We start from the raw sequence: 12,056 nt of genomic DNA, 5'->3' as shown, positions 1-12,056 counted from the left end.
AGCTCTATTTGCTTTAACCTATTTGCTTATTCCAGCTAAGAGTTTATCTATCTTGTTGGTTTTCTTAAAGAAACAGCAACTCCTTTGGTTGATTCTTTGTAGTTTCCTCTTTTTTTCTACTTGGTTAATTTCTTTCCTAAGTTTTATTATTTCCTGCCTTCTACTTATCTTGGGTGTATTTGCTTCTTTTTGTTCTAGAGCTATTAGATGTATTGTCAATCTGCTAGTGTAGGCTTTCACCAGTTTCTTTTTGTATGTACTCAGAGCTATGAGTGTTCCTCTCAGCACTGCTTTCTTTGTGTCCCATAAGTTTTTACCTTCTTTCTTTATTTCTTCCTTGACTAAGTTGCCATTGAGTAGAAGGTTTTTCAGCTTCCACACATATGTGGGCTTTCTATTTTTTTTGTTGTCATTGAATGCCAGCCTTAGTTTGTGGTGATATGTTGAGTGGGATTACTTCAGTCTTCTTGCATCTGTTGAGGCCTTGCATCTGTTGGTTACCAATTATATGGTCAATTTTGGAGAAGGTACTATGACATGCTGAGAAGGTACATTCTTTTGTTTTATGATAAAATGTTCTATAGATATCTGTTAAATCCATTTGGTTCATAACTTCTGTTAGATTTACTGTGTCTCTGTTTCTGTTTCCATGATTTGCCCATTGAGAAGAATGGGCTGTTGAAGTCTCCTACTATCATTGTACAGTATAATGTGACTGCTCTTTATCTGGAGCATAGATGTTCAGAATTCAGAGTTCTTCTTTGTAGATTTTTCCTTTGATGAATATGAAGTATCCTTCCTTATCTTTTTTGTAACTTTAGGTTGGCTTCCACTTTTATTCTATGGCTATTCCAGTTTGCTTTTTTAGACCATTTGCTTGGAAAATTGTTTTCCAGCCTTTTACTCTGAGGTATTGTCTGTCTTTCTCACTGAGTTGGGTTTTTTGTATGTAGCAAAATGTTGGGTCATGAACTCATATCCAGTTTGTTAGTCTGTCTTTATTTTAGGGAATTGAGTCCATTGACATTAAGAGATATTAAGGAAAAGTAATTTTTGTTTCCTGTTATTTTTGTTGTTAGAGGTGGAATTACGTTTATGTGGCTATTTCCTTTTTGGTTCATTAAGAAAAGATCATTTTCTTGCTTTTTCTAGGGTGGAGTTTCCTTCTTTGTGTTGGAGTTTTTAATCCTTTGAAGGGCTGGATTTGTGGAAAGATAATGTATACATTTGTTTTTGTTATGGAATATCTTGGTTTCTCCATCTATGGTAATTGAGAGTTTTGCTGGGTATAGTAGCATTTTTGTTCTCCTAGACTCTGTATGACATCAGCCCGGTATCTTCTGGCTTTTATAGTCTCTGGAAAGAATTCTGGTGTAATTCTGATAGGTGTGCCTTTATATATGTTACTTGGCCTTTTCCCCTTACTGCTTTTAATATTCTTTCTTTGTTTTGTACATTTGGTGTTTTGATTATTATGTGACAGGAGGAATATCTTTTCTGGTCCAACCTTTTTGGAGTTCTGTAGGCTTCTTGTATGTCCATGGGTATCTCTTTCTTTCAGTTTGGTAAGATATCTTCTGTAATTTTGGTGAAGATATTTACTGGTTCTTTAGTTTGGAAATCTTCACTCTCTTTTATACCTATTATCCTTAGATTTGGTCTTCTGATTGTTTCCTGTATTTCCTGGAAGTTTTGAGTTAGGGGATTTTTGCATTTTGCATTTTCTTTGATTGTTGTGTCAATGTTTTCTATGGTATTTTCTACACCTGAGATTCTCTCTTCTATCTCTTGTGTTCTATTGGTGATGCTTGCATCTATGACTTCTGATTTCTTTCTTATGTTTTCTATCTCCAGAGTTGCCTCCCTTTGTGATTTCTTTATTGTTTTTGCTTCCATTTTTAAGTCCAAGATGGTTTTGCTCAATTCCTTCACTGTTTGGCTGTGTTTTCCTTTAATTCTTTTTTTTTTTTTTTTTTTTTTTTTTTAGTATAGAATAGAGTTTATTCAGGGCATGGGGAGGAGAGTTAATGGAGTAGTAGAAGCAGCGAAAGGCAGAGAGAGAAAGAGTGTCTCCTGCAATTCTTTAAAGCATTTTTGTGTTTCCTCTTTATGGGCTCCTACCTGTTTACCTGTGTTCTCCTATATTTCTTTAATGTTGTTTCTTATGTCCTTCTTAATGTCCTCTATCAGTACCATGAGATATTATATTAAATATAAATCTTGCTTTTCTGGTGTGTTTGGGTATCCAGGACATGCTGTGTTGGGAGAACTGGGTTCTGATGAGGTCAAGTAGCCTTGGTTTCTATTGGTAAGGTTATTGTGCTTGCCTTTCACCATCTGGTTATCTATGTTGTTAGTTGGTTTTGCTGTTTCTGGCTGGAGCTTGTGCCTCCTGTGGACCTATAAGCCTGTGTTAGAACTCCTGGGAGACCAGATTTCTTCTGGAGGGTCCTGTGTATAGAGGGTTGTGGAATAGCTCCAGCTTTTAGGTGCAGATGGTGCCTGGAAAGATCCTGTCTCAGCTGATCCTGTGCACTGTGAGCTCTTTGCCAGTCCTACTCTGGACAGTTATTGGAGAGAATGTTGAAAGCTCATCTCTGAGCCTGGGAGTGAGAATACTCTTGGGAGACCTACTCTCTCCTGGTGGACCTTTATATAGTAGACAGTGGAAGAGCCCCAACTCCTGGGTGCAAATGGACATTCTTTAATTGTTGAGAATTGTATTTCTACCCTGGGCTTTTTGTTGTTCCGTGTAAAATTGACAATTGTTCTTTCCATGTCTGTGAAAAGTTGTTTTGGAATTTTGATGTGGATTATACTGAATCTGTACATTGCTTTTGGTAGGATGGCCATTTATTTTATTTTATTTTATTTTATTTTATTTTATTTTATTTTATTTTTTATTATTTTATATTTTTTGTCTGCAGTGCAGACACTGCAGCTGTGTTTAGACACCAGACGATGGCATCAGATCTCATTACAGATGCCAGTGAGCCACCATGTGGTTGTTAGGATTTGAACTCAGGACCTCTGGAACAGCAGTCAGTGCTCTCAATCACTGAGCCATCTCTCCAGCCCCAAGATGGCCATTTTTACTCTGTTAATGTTACCAATCCATGAGCATGGAAGCCTTCTTCATTTTCTGAGATATTTTTCTTTTTTTCTTTTTCTTTCTTTTCATTTTTAATTTCTTTCTTGAGAGACTTGATGTTTTTGGCATACATGTCTTTCACTTGTTTGGTTAGAGTTACACCAAGCTATTTTATATTATTTATCACTCTTATAAAGGGAGTTGTTTTCTTAATTTAATTCTTAGCTCATTTGTCAATTATATAAAGGAAAACTACTGATTTATTTAAGTTAATTTTATATCCAGCCACATCACTGAATTTGTTTATTAGCTGTAAATGTTCTCTGGTAGAATATTTACATATACTTTCATATCATCTGCAAATAGTAATGTCTTGACTCTTCTTTGCCAATTTGTGTCCAACTTGATTGCCATTTGTAGTCTTATTGCTCTAGCTATAAATTAGAGTACTGTACTGAATAGGCATGGGGAGAATGATCAGCTTTGTCATGTCCCTGATTTTAGTGGAATTTAAGTATCTCTCCATTTCATTTGATATTGACTCTTGATTTTCTATATATTGCATTTATTATGTCTAGGCTTGGGCTCTGAATCCATGATCTCTCCAATATTTTTAACATGAAGGTGTGTTGTATTTTGTCAAAGGATTTTTAAGCATATATGAGATGACCATGTGATTGTTCTTTGAATTTGTTTATATAATGCATTACATTAAGGAATTTTAACATATTGAACTAAACCTGCATCCTTGCGATGCATTCTACTTGAACCTGGTGATGGTTTTGATGTATTCTTGGATTTTGTTTGCTAGAATTTTATTGAGTATTTTTGTAAGTATATTCGTAAGCAAAAAATTGTTCTGAAGCTCTTTTTCTTTGTTGAATCTTTGTGTGGTTTATGTATCAGAGTAATTGTGGCTTAATAGAATGTATTGGATGGTTTTCCTTCTATTTCTATATTATGGAATAGTTTGAGAAGTGTTGATGTTAGGTGTTCTTTGAAGATATGGTAGAATCTGCCCTAAATCCATCTGGCCCTGGGCTCCACTTTTTTCTTTTTTGTAGGGAGGATTTTAATGGCTTTTTCTATTTACTTAGGGTTTAAGTGACTGCTTAGGAAGTCTACAAGGTATCTGTCTAGAAAATCATCCATTTCATCTAGATTTTCCAGTTTTGTTGAACATAGGCTTTTATAGTAGGATCTGATTATATATATATATATATTTTAATTTCCTCAGTTGTTAAGTCTCCCATTTCATTTCTTATTTGTTGATTTGGATACTGATCCTGTGTCCTTTAGTTAGTTTCTTAAAGAACCAGCTTTTTGATTTATTGATTTTTTATCATAGTTTTTATTTCTATTTCATTGGTTTTGGCTGTGTTTGACTATTTACTGCTATCTACTCCTCTTGGGTGTATTTGCTTTTTTTGTTCTAGGGCATTTAGGTGTGCTGTTAAGTTGCTAGTGTTGGATCTCTCCTATTTCTTTATAAAAACTATTAGTTCAATGTATTTTCCACTTAGCCTCCTAGCACTGCTTTCACTGTGTCCCATAAGTGTGGGTATGCTAAATAATAATTATCATTCAATTCCAGTAAGTCTTTAATTTCTATCTTTATTTCTTCCCCGCCCAAGTTACCATTAAATAGAGTCATTCAGATTCCACTGGTATGTGGGTTTTGTGTTGTTTTGATGTTATTGAGGTTTAGCCTTAGTCTCTGGTGATTTGAGAGAATGCCTGGAATTATTTCAATCTTCTATTGGTTAAGTTTCCTTTTTGATCAATTATATGGTCAATTTTGAAGAAGATACAATGAGGTTCTAAGAAAAATATATTTTGTTTGGTTTTAGTATGAAATGTCCTGTAAAAAACCATTTGGTTCATATCCTCTATTAGTTTCACTGTGTCTCTGTTTAGTTTCTGTTTCAAAACCCATCCATTGGTAAGAGTGGGGTGTTAAAGACTCGCACTACTATTGTGTGGGGTTCAAGGTGTGTTTTGACTTTTAGAAAAGTTCCTTTTATGAATGTGGTTGTCCTTGCATTTGGGGCATAGATGATCAGAATTGAGAATTTCTTTTGGTGGATTTTTTCCTTTGATGAATGTGAAGTGACCTTCCCCATATTATTTGATAACTTTTGGTTGAAAGTCTATTTACTGAATATTAGAAAGGCAACTCCAGATTGTCTCTTGGGACTATTTGTTTTTTACTCTGAGGTATTGACTGTCTTTGTCATTGAGGTGTATTTCTTGTATGCAGCAAAATGCCGGATATTGCTTTTGTATAAAGTCTGTTAGCTTATATCTTTTTATTGGGGTACTGAATCCCTTGACACTGAGGTATACTAAAGACAGATGATTGTTAGTTCCTGTCATGTTTGCTGTTGTAAGTAGCATTATGTGTATATGATTCTTTCTTTTTGGTTTTATTGTGCAATGACTAATTTCTTGTTTTATCTTTCTTGTAGGTACCCTCCTTGTATTGGAATTTTCATTCTAATATCTTCTGTAGAGCTGGATTGGAAGATAGATATTGTTTAAATTTGGTTTTGTGCTGGAATATTAGTTTCTTCATTTATGATGATTGAGGGTTTTTCAGGGCAAAGCAGCCTCTTAGGGCTTGCATGACCTCTTTCCATGCTCTTCTCGCTTTTAGGGTCTCTGTTGAGAAGTCTGTTGTAATTTTGATAGTTATGACTTTATATGTTACTTGGCAGTTTTCCCTTACAGCTTTTATTATTCTTTCTTTGTTCTGTATTTAGTATTTGAAAATTATGTGGCAAGATGATTTTTCTTTTCTGGTCTAATCTATTTGTTGTTCTATAGGTTTCTTGTACATTTATGGCCATCTCTTTCTTTAGGTTAGGGATGTTTTCTTCTATGATTTTGATGAAGACATTTTTGGGTCCTTTGAGGTGGGAATCTTCACTCTCTTTTATTCCTCTTGTTTTAGGTTTGGTCTTTTCATTATGTCCTGGATTTCCTGCATGTTTGGATTTAGGAGGTTATATGTTTTGTATTTTCTTTGGCCATTGTTTCAGTATATTCCAAGGTATCTTCTATGCCTGAAATTCTCTCTTCTATTTCTTATATTGTGTTTTTGGAGCTTTCATTTTAAGCTTCTGATCTCTTTCTGAGGATATTACATTTCCAGGGTTGCCTCCATTTGTGATTTCTTTATTGTTGTACTTCTGTTTTTAGGACTTAGACTATGTTTTCCAGTTCCTTTACCTGTTTGATTGTGTTTTCCTATATTTCCTTAAGAGATTTATTTGTTTCTTCTTTAATGGCTACCTGCTTACTTGTGTTTTCCTGTATTCTTTCAGTGAGTTATTTATATCCTCCTTAAAGGACTCTATTACCTTATGAGATAGGATTTTATATAAGCATCAGAGTTTTCAGATGTGTTCGGGATATCCAGGGCTTGCTGTGGTGGAAAAACTGGATTCTGATAGTGCCAAGAAATATTGTCTTCTGTTGCTTATGGTCTTGTGCTTACCTCTCCACATATGGTTTTCTCTGCTGGAAACTGCCCTGGGTTTTTCTGCCTGCCTCCTGTGTACCAGGGTTGGTACAGGTCTCATGTAAGACCTGTGGCCCTGGTTGTAGCAGATTTTCTGGGAGGCCTTCAGACTGTGGGGGTCTTCTGCAAGGCAGACAAGTTGATTATATGCCCCAGCAGAAGACTCAGGCAGAAAGCTTGGTTGGTTCAAGGTAGAGTCTCATGCTTATTTTTATTTGTATTACCTTGATGACTAAGGATGTTGAACATTTCTATAAGTGCTTCTTAGACATTCTAGATTCCTGTTAAGAATATTTTATTTAGCTCTGTAACCCATTTATAATCAACATTTTTATTGGTTATTTCATTTACTTATATGTCAAATGTTATTCCCCGTCCCTGGTTTTCTGCCACAAACCCTCTACCCCTTCTCCCACAGCTGCCTCAATGAGGGTACCCTGATATTGTTGTTCTTCCTATGGGGTTGCAGACAATTTTAGCTCCTTCAGTCCTTACCATAACTCCACCATTAGAGTCCCAGTGTGCATCACAGTCCAATATTTGGATGAGTACATCCAAATCTGTATTTCTTGGGTATTGGTCCAGCATAGCCTATCAAGAGACAACAATACCAGAACTCTGTCAGCAAGATATTCTTGGCACCAGCAATAGTGTCTGGGTTTGGTGTCTGCAGATGGTATGGATCCCTAGGTGGGGCAGTCTCTAGATGGCCTTTCCTTCAGATTTTTCTCCTCTCATTTCCTTTGGACAGGAGGATTTCTGAATTATTATTTTTGGGTATATGCCCAGGTGTGGTATAGCTGGATCCTCAGGTAGAACTATGCATGACACTCTGAGGAACTGCCATAATGATTTCCAGAGTGATTACACCAGCTTACAATGCTACCAGCAATAGAGGAGTATTCCTCTTTCTCTACATCCTCTCCAGTGTCACCTGTCACCTGAGTTTTAGCCATTCTGACTGGTGTGTGTTAGAATCTCAGTGTTGATTTGATTTGCATTTCCCAGATGACTAAGAATGTTGAACATTTCTTTAATTGCTTCTCAGTCATGTGAGATTCCTCAGTTGGGAATACTCTGTTTAGCTCTGTACCTCATTGTTTAATAGGTTTATGTGGTTCTCTAGAGTCTATCTTCTTGACTTCTTTGCATATTTTCAATGTTAGCCTTCTATCAGTTATAGGCTTGGGAAAAATCTTTTCCAAGTCTATGCATTGCTGTTTGGTCCTATTGACAGTGTCCTTTGCTTTACAGAAATGTTTCAATTTTATGTGGCCCCATTTATCAATTCTTGATTTTAGAGCATGAGCCATTGCTGTTCCTTTCATGAAAATGTTTCCTGTGTCTATGTGTTTGAGGTTCTTTCCCACTGTCTCCTCTATTAGCTTCAGTTTATCTGATTTAATGTGGAGGCCTTTGATCCACTTTGACTTGAGCTTTTTAATGGATAATAATGGATCAATTTACATCTTTCTACATACTGACTGCCAGTTGAACTAGCACTATTTGTTGAAAATGTTGTCTTTTTTCCTATGTGTTTTTGCCTTCTTTACAAAGATCAAGTGAACATAGGTTTGTGGATTTATTTTTGCGTTTTTCAATTCTATTCCACTGGTCTACCTGCCTATTTCTGTACAAATACTATGATGTTTTTAACACTACTGCTCTGTAGTATGACTTGAGATCAGGAATGGTGATTCTGCCAGAAATTCTTTTATTGGTGAGAATTTTTTTTTTTTTTTTTTTTTTTTTGGTATCCTGGGTTCTATGTTATTCCAAATAAATTTGAGAATTTCTCTTTGTATCTCTGTGAATAATTGACTTGGAATTTTGATGGAGATTGTATTGACTGTGTAGATTGCTTTTGATAAGATGACAATTCTTTACTATGTTAATCCAGACAATCTTTGAGTATGGGTTATCTTTCCATCTTTTGAGGTCTTCTTCAATTTCTTTCTTGAGAGACTTTCAGTTCTTGTCATACAGATTTCTCACTTGTTTGGATAGAGTCAAACTAAGATATTTTAGATTATGTGTGATTATCATATTTTCTTTTTCAGCCCATTTATCCTCTGAGTAAAGAAAATCTACTGATTTGATTGAGTAATTTCATATCCAGCCACCTTGCTGAAGTTGTATATCAGTTGTAGGATTTATCTCGTAAATTATTTTGGATCATTTATGTATACTATCAAATCATTCTCAAAGAATGATATCTTTACTTCCTCCCATCAAATTTGAATCCCTTTGATCTTTTTTGGTGCCTAATTAATCTGGCTAGAATTTCAAGTACTAAATTGAATATGTATTAGAAGAGAGGACATCCTTGACTTGTCCCTGATTTTAGTGGGATTGATTACAGTTTCTCTTCATTTAATTTGATATTGGCTTTTGGTTTGCTGCATATTGCTTTTATTGTGTTTAGGAATGGTCTTTCATTTTCTGATCTCTCCAATATTTTTAACATGAAGTGGTAATATATTTTGTTATAGGGTTTTTAAGCATCTAATGAAATGATCATGTGGTTTATTTCTTTGAGTTTGTTTATGTAGTAAATTACATTGTTGAATTTTTCTATATTTAACCATCCCTATACATCACTGGAATGAAGCCTACTTGGTCATTGTGATTGACCATTTTGATGTATTCTTCGATTATTATTGCAAGAATTTTATTGAGCATTCTTGCATGAATATTCATGAAGAAAATTGCCTTAAAGTTCTCTTTCTGTGTTGACTCTATGTGTGGTTTAGGTATCAGTGTAACTGTGACTACATAGACTGTCTTTTGTAGTGTTTCTTCTGTTACAATTTTAATAATAGTTTGAGAAGTATTGGTATTAGGTATTCTTGGAGGGTATAATAGAATTCTGCACTAAAGCTATCTGGTTCTGGGCATTTTTTGGTGGGAGAATTTTAATGACTGCTTCTATTTCTTTAGGGGTTATGGGAATGTTTAGATCGTTTATCTGATCTTGAATTAACTTTGATGCCTGATATCTGTCTAGAAAATATTCCCTTTCTTGTAGATTTCCAAGTTTTGTTGAGTACAGTCTTTTGTACTCGGATATGACAATTTCTTGAATTTCTTCAGTGTCTCCCCTTTCATTTCTAATTTTGTTAATGTGGATACTGTCTCTATGCCCTCTGGTTAATTTTGGTAAGGGTTTATCTATCTTGTTGATTTTCTCAACGAACCAACTTCTGGTTTTGTTGATTCATTGTATAGTTCTCTTTGTTTCTACTTGTTCAATTTGAGCCTTTAGTTTGATTATTACCCGCCTTCTACTCCTCTTGGGTCTCTTTGCTTCTTTTTGATCTTGAGCTTTCAGATATGATGTTAAGCTGCTAATGTATGCTTTCTCCAATTGTTTATGGAGGCACTCAGAGAGATGAGTTTTCCTTTTGGCACTGTTTTCATTATGTTCTGTAAGTTTGGGTATGCTGTGCCTTATTTTTATTAAATTATAAAAAGGCTTTAATTTACTTCTTCATTTCTTTCCTGGCCAAGTAACCATTGAGTAGAGATTTGGTCAGCTTACATGTATGTGTTCGCTTTCTGTTAATTTTGTTGTTGTTGAAGAGCAACTTCAGTCCATGGTGATCTGATTGGATGCATGTGATTATTTCAATCTTCTTATATTGGTTGAGGCTTTTTTTGTGTCTGATTATATGGTCAATTTTGAAGAAATTACCATAAGGTGCTGATAAAAAAGGTGTATAATTTTGTTTAAGGGTGAATGTTCTATACATAGGTTAAATCCACTTGGTTCACACCTTCCGTTAGTACCTCTGTGTCTCTGTTTATTTTCTGTTTCCATCATCTGTCCATTGGTGACAGTGGTGTGTTAAAGTGTCTTACTATTAATGCGTGAAGTGCAATGTGTGCTTTGACCTTCAATAATACTTCTTTTAAAAATGTGGGTGCCCTTTCATTTGGAACATAGATGTCCAGGCTTGAGAGTTCATCTTGGTGCATTTTTCCATTGAAGAGTATGTAATATCCTTTTCCACATGTTTCGATATCTTTTGGTTGATAATCTATTTGATTGGATACTAGAATTGCTACAGCTTGTTTCTTGGGACAATTTGCTTAGAGATTTTTTTCCGAGCCTTTTACTTTGATGTAATGTCTGTCTTTGTCACTGAGGTGTGTTTCCTATGCAGCAAAATGCTGGGTCCTGTATATATATCTAGCCTATTAGTCGATTTCTTTTTGTTGGGGAAATAATTCCACTGACATTGAGGAGCTATGATTGCTGCTTATTATTATTTTTATTGTTAGATATAAAATTCTACTTGTTTGGTTCCTTTCTTTTGGGTTTATTATGAGAAGCTTAGTTGCTTACTTTTTCTTGGGTGGAATTTCCCTTCTTGTGTTGGAGTTTTCCTCTATTATCCTCTATAGAGCTAGATTTGAGATAGGATGTTCTTTAAATTTCATTTTGTCATGGAATATCTTAGTTTTTCCCTCTGTGGTACAGTATCCTGACCTAGCCTTTTTTTTTTTTTTTTTTTTTTTTGTTCTCTTAGTGTCTGTATGACATCTGCCCAAGATCTTCTAGTTTCAGAGCCTCTATTGAGAAGCCTCATGTAATACTAATAGGTCTCCCTTTATATGTCACTTGACCTTTTTACCTTACTACTTTTAATATTCTTTCTTTATTCTGTGCACTTGGTGTTTTGATTATTATGTGACAGGAGGGATTTACTTGTGTTATCCTCTATTTCTCTAAGTGAGTTATTTATGTCATCTATGATATTAATCAGATGGGATTTTATGACTGAATCTTGCTTTTCAGGTGAGTTGAGATATCAAGGGCTTGATTTGGCAGGAAGTCTGTGTTCTGATGTTGTAAAGTAGGATTGGTTTCTGTTTCTTATGGTCTTGTGATTGCCTCTTCCCATCTGGGTATCTCTAGTGCTAACTGCTTTTGCTGTCTCTGACTGGATCCTGTCCCTCCTGTGAGCCAGTTTGTGTCAGAACTCATGTGAGTCCAGCTGTCTCTGTGATCCTGTGATCCTAAGATTCTGAGATTCTGTTATCCTGTGATTTTGGGTGTGTCAGATCACCTTGGAGATGAGCTTCCTCTCCTTATAGGAGTGGATGGGAAGCCAGCATCATGGGTTCAATCTTGTCACTGGTGCTGTAGCCCAATTTTCATTGGTCTATTTGGTTTCTTAGAGTATAAGTTCTTGAGTTCTTTATATTTTCGATTTTTCGATATTATATATATATATATATATTAGATATCTGCCTTTGTCAGATACAGGGTTAGTGAAGATCATTTTCCAATCAGTAGGCAGCTGTTTTGCCTTATATAAGCTGTGCCATTACATGAGGTCCAATTTATCAATTGTTGATCGTTTTATCATGAGATATTGGTGCTCAGGTAATTGCCTCCTTTACCAATATGTTTAAGGTTATTTACCATTTTCTGTT

The sequence above is a fragment of the Apodemus sylvaticus genome, chromosome 2 (genome assembly GCF_947179515.1).
Source record: "Apodemus sylvaticus chromosome 2, mApoSyl1.1, whole genome shotgun sequence".
Taxonomy (NCBI): domain Eukaryota; kingdom Metazoa; phylum Chordata; class Mammalia; order Rodentia; family Muridae; genus Apodemus; species Apodemus sylvaticus.
This window is presented reverse-complemented; position numbering follows the sequence as displayed.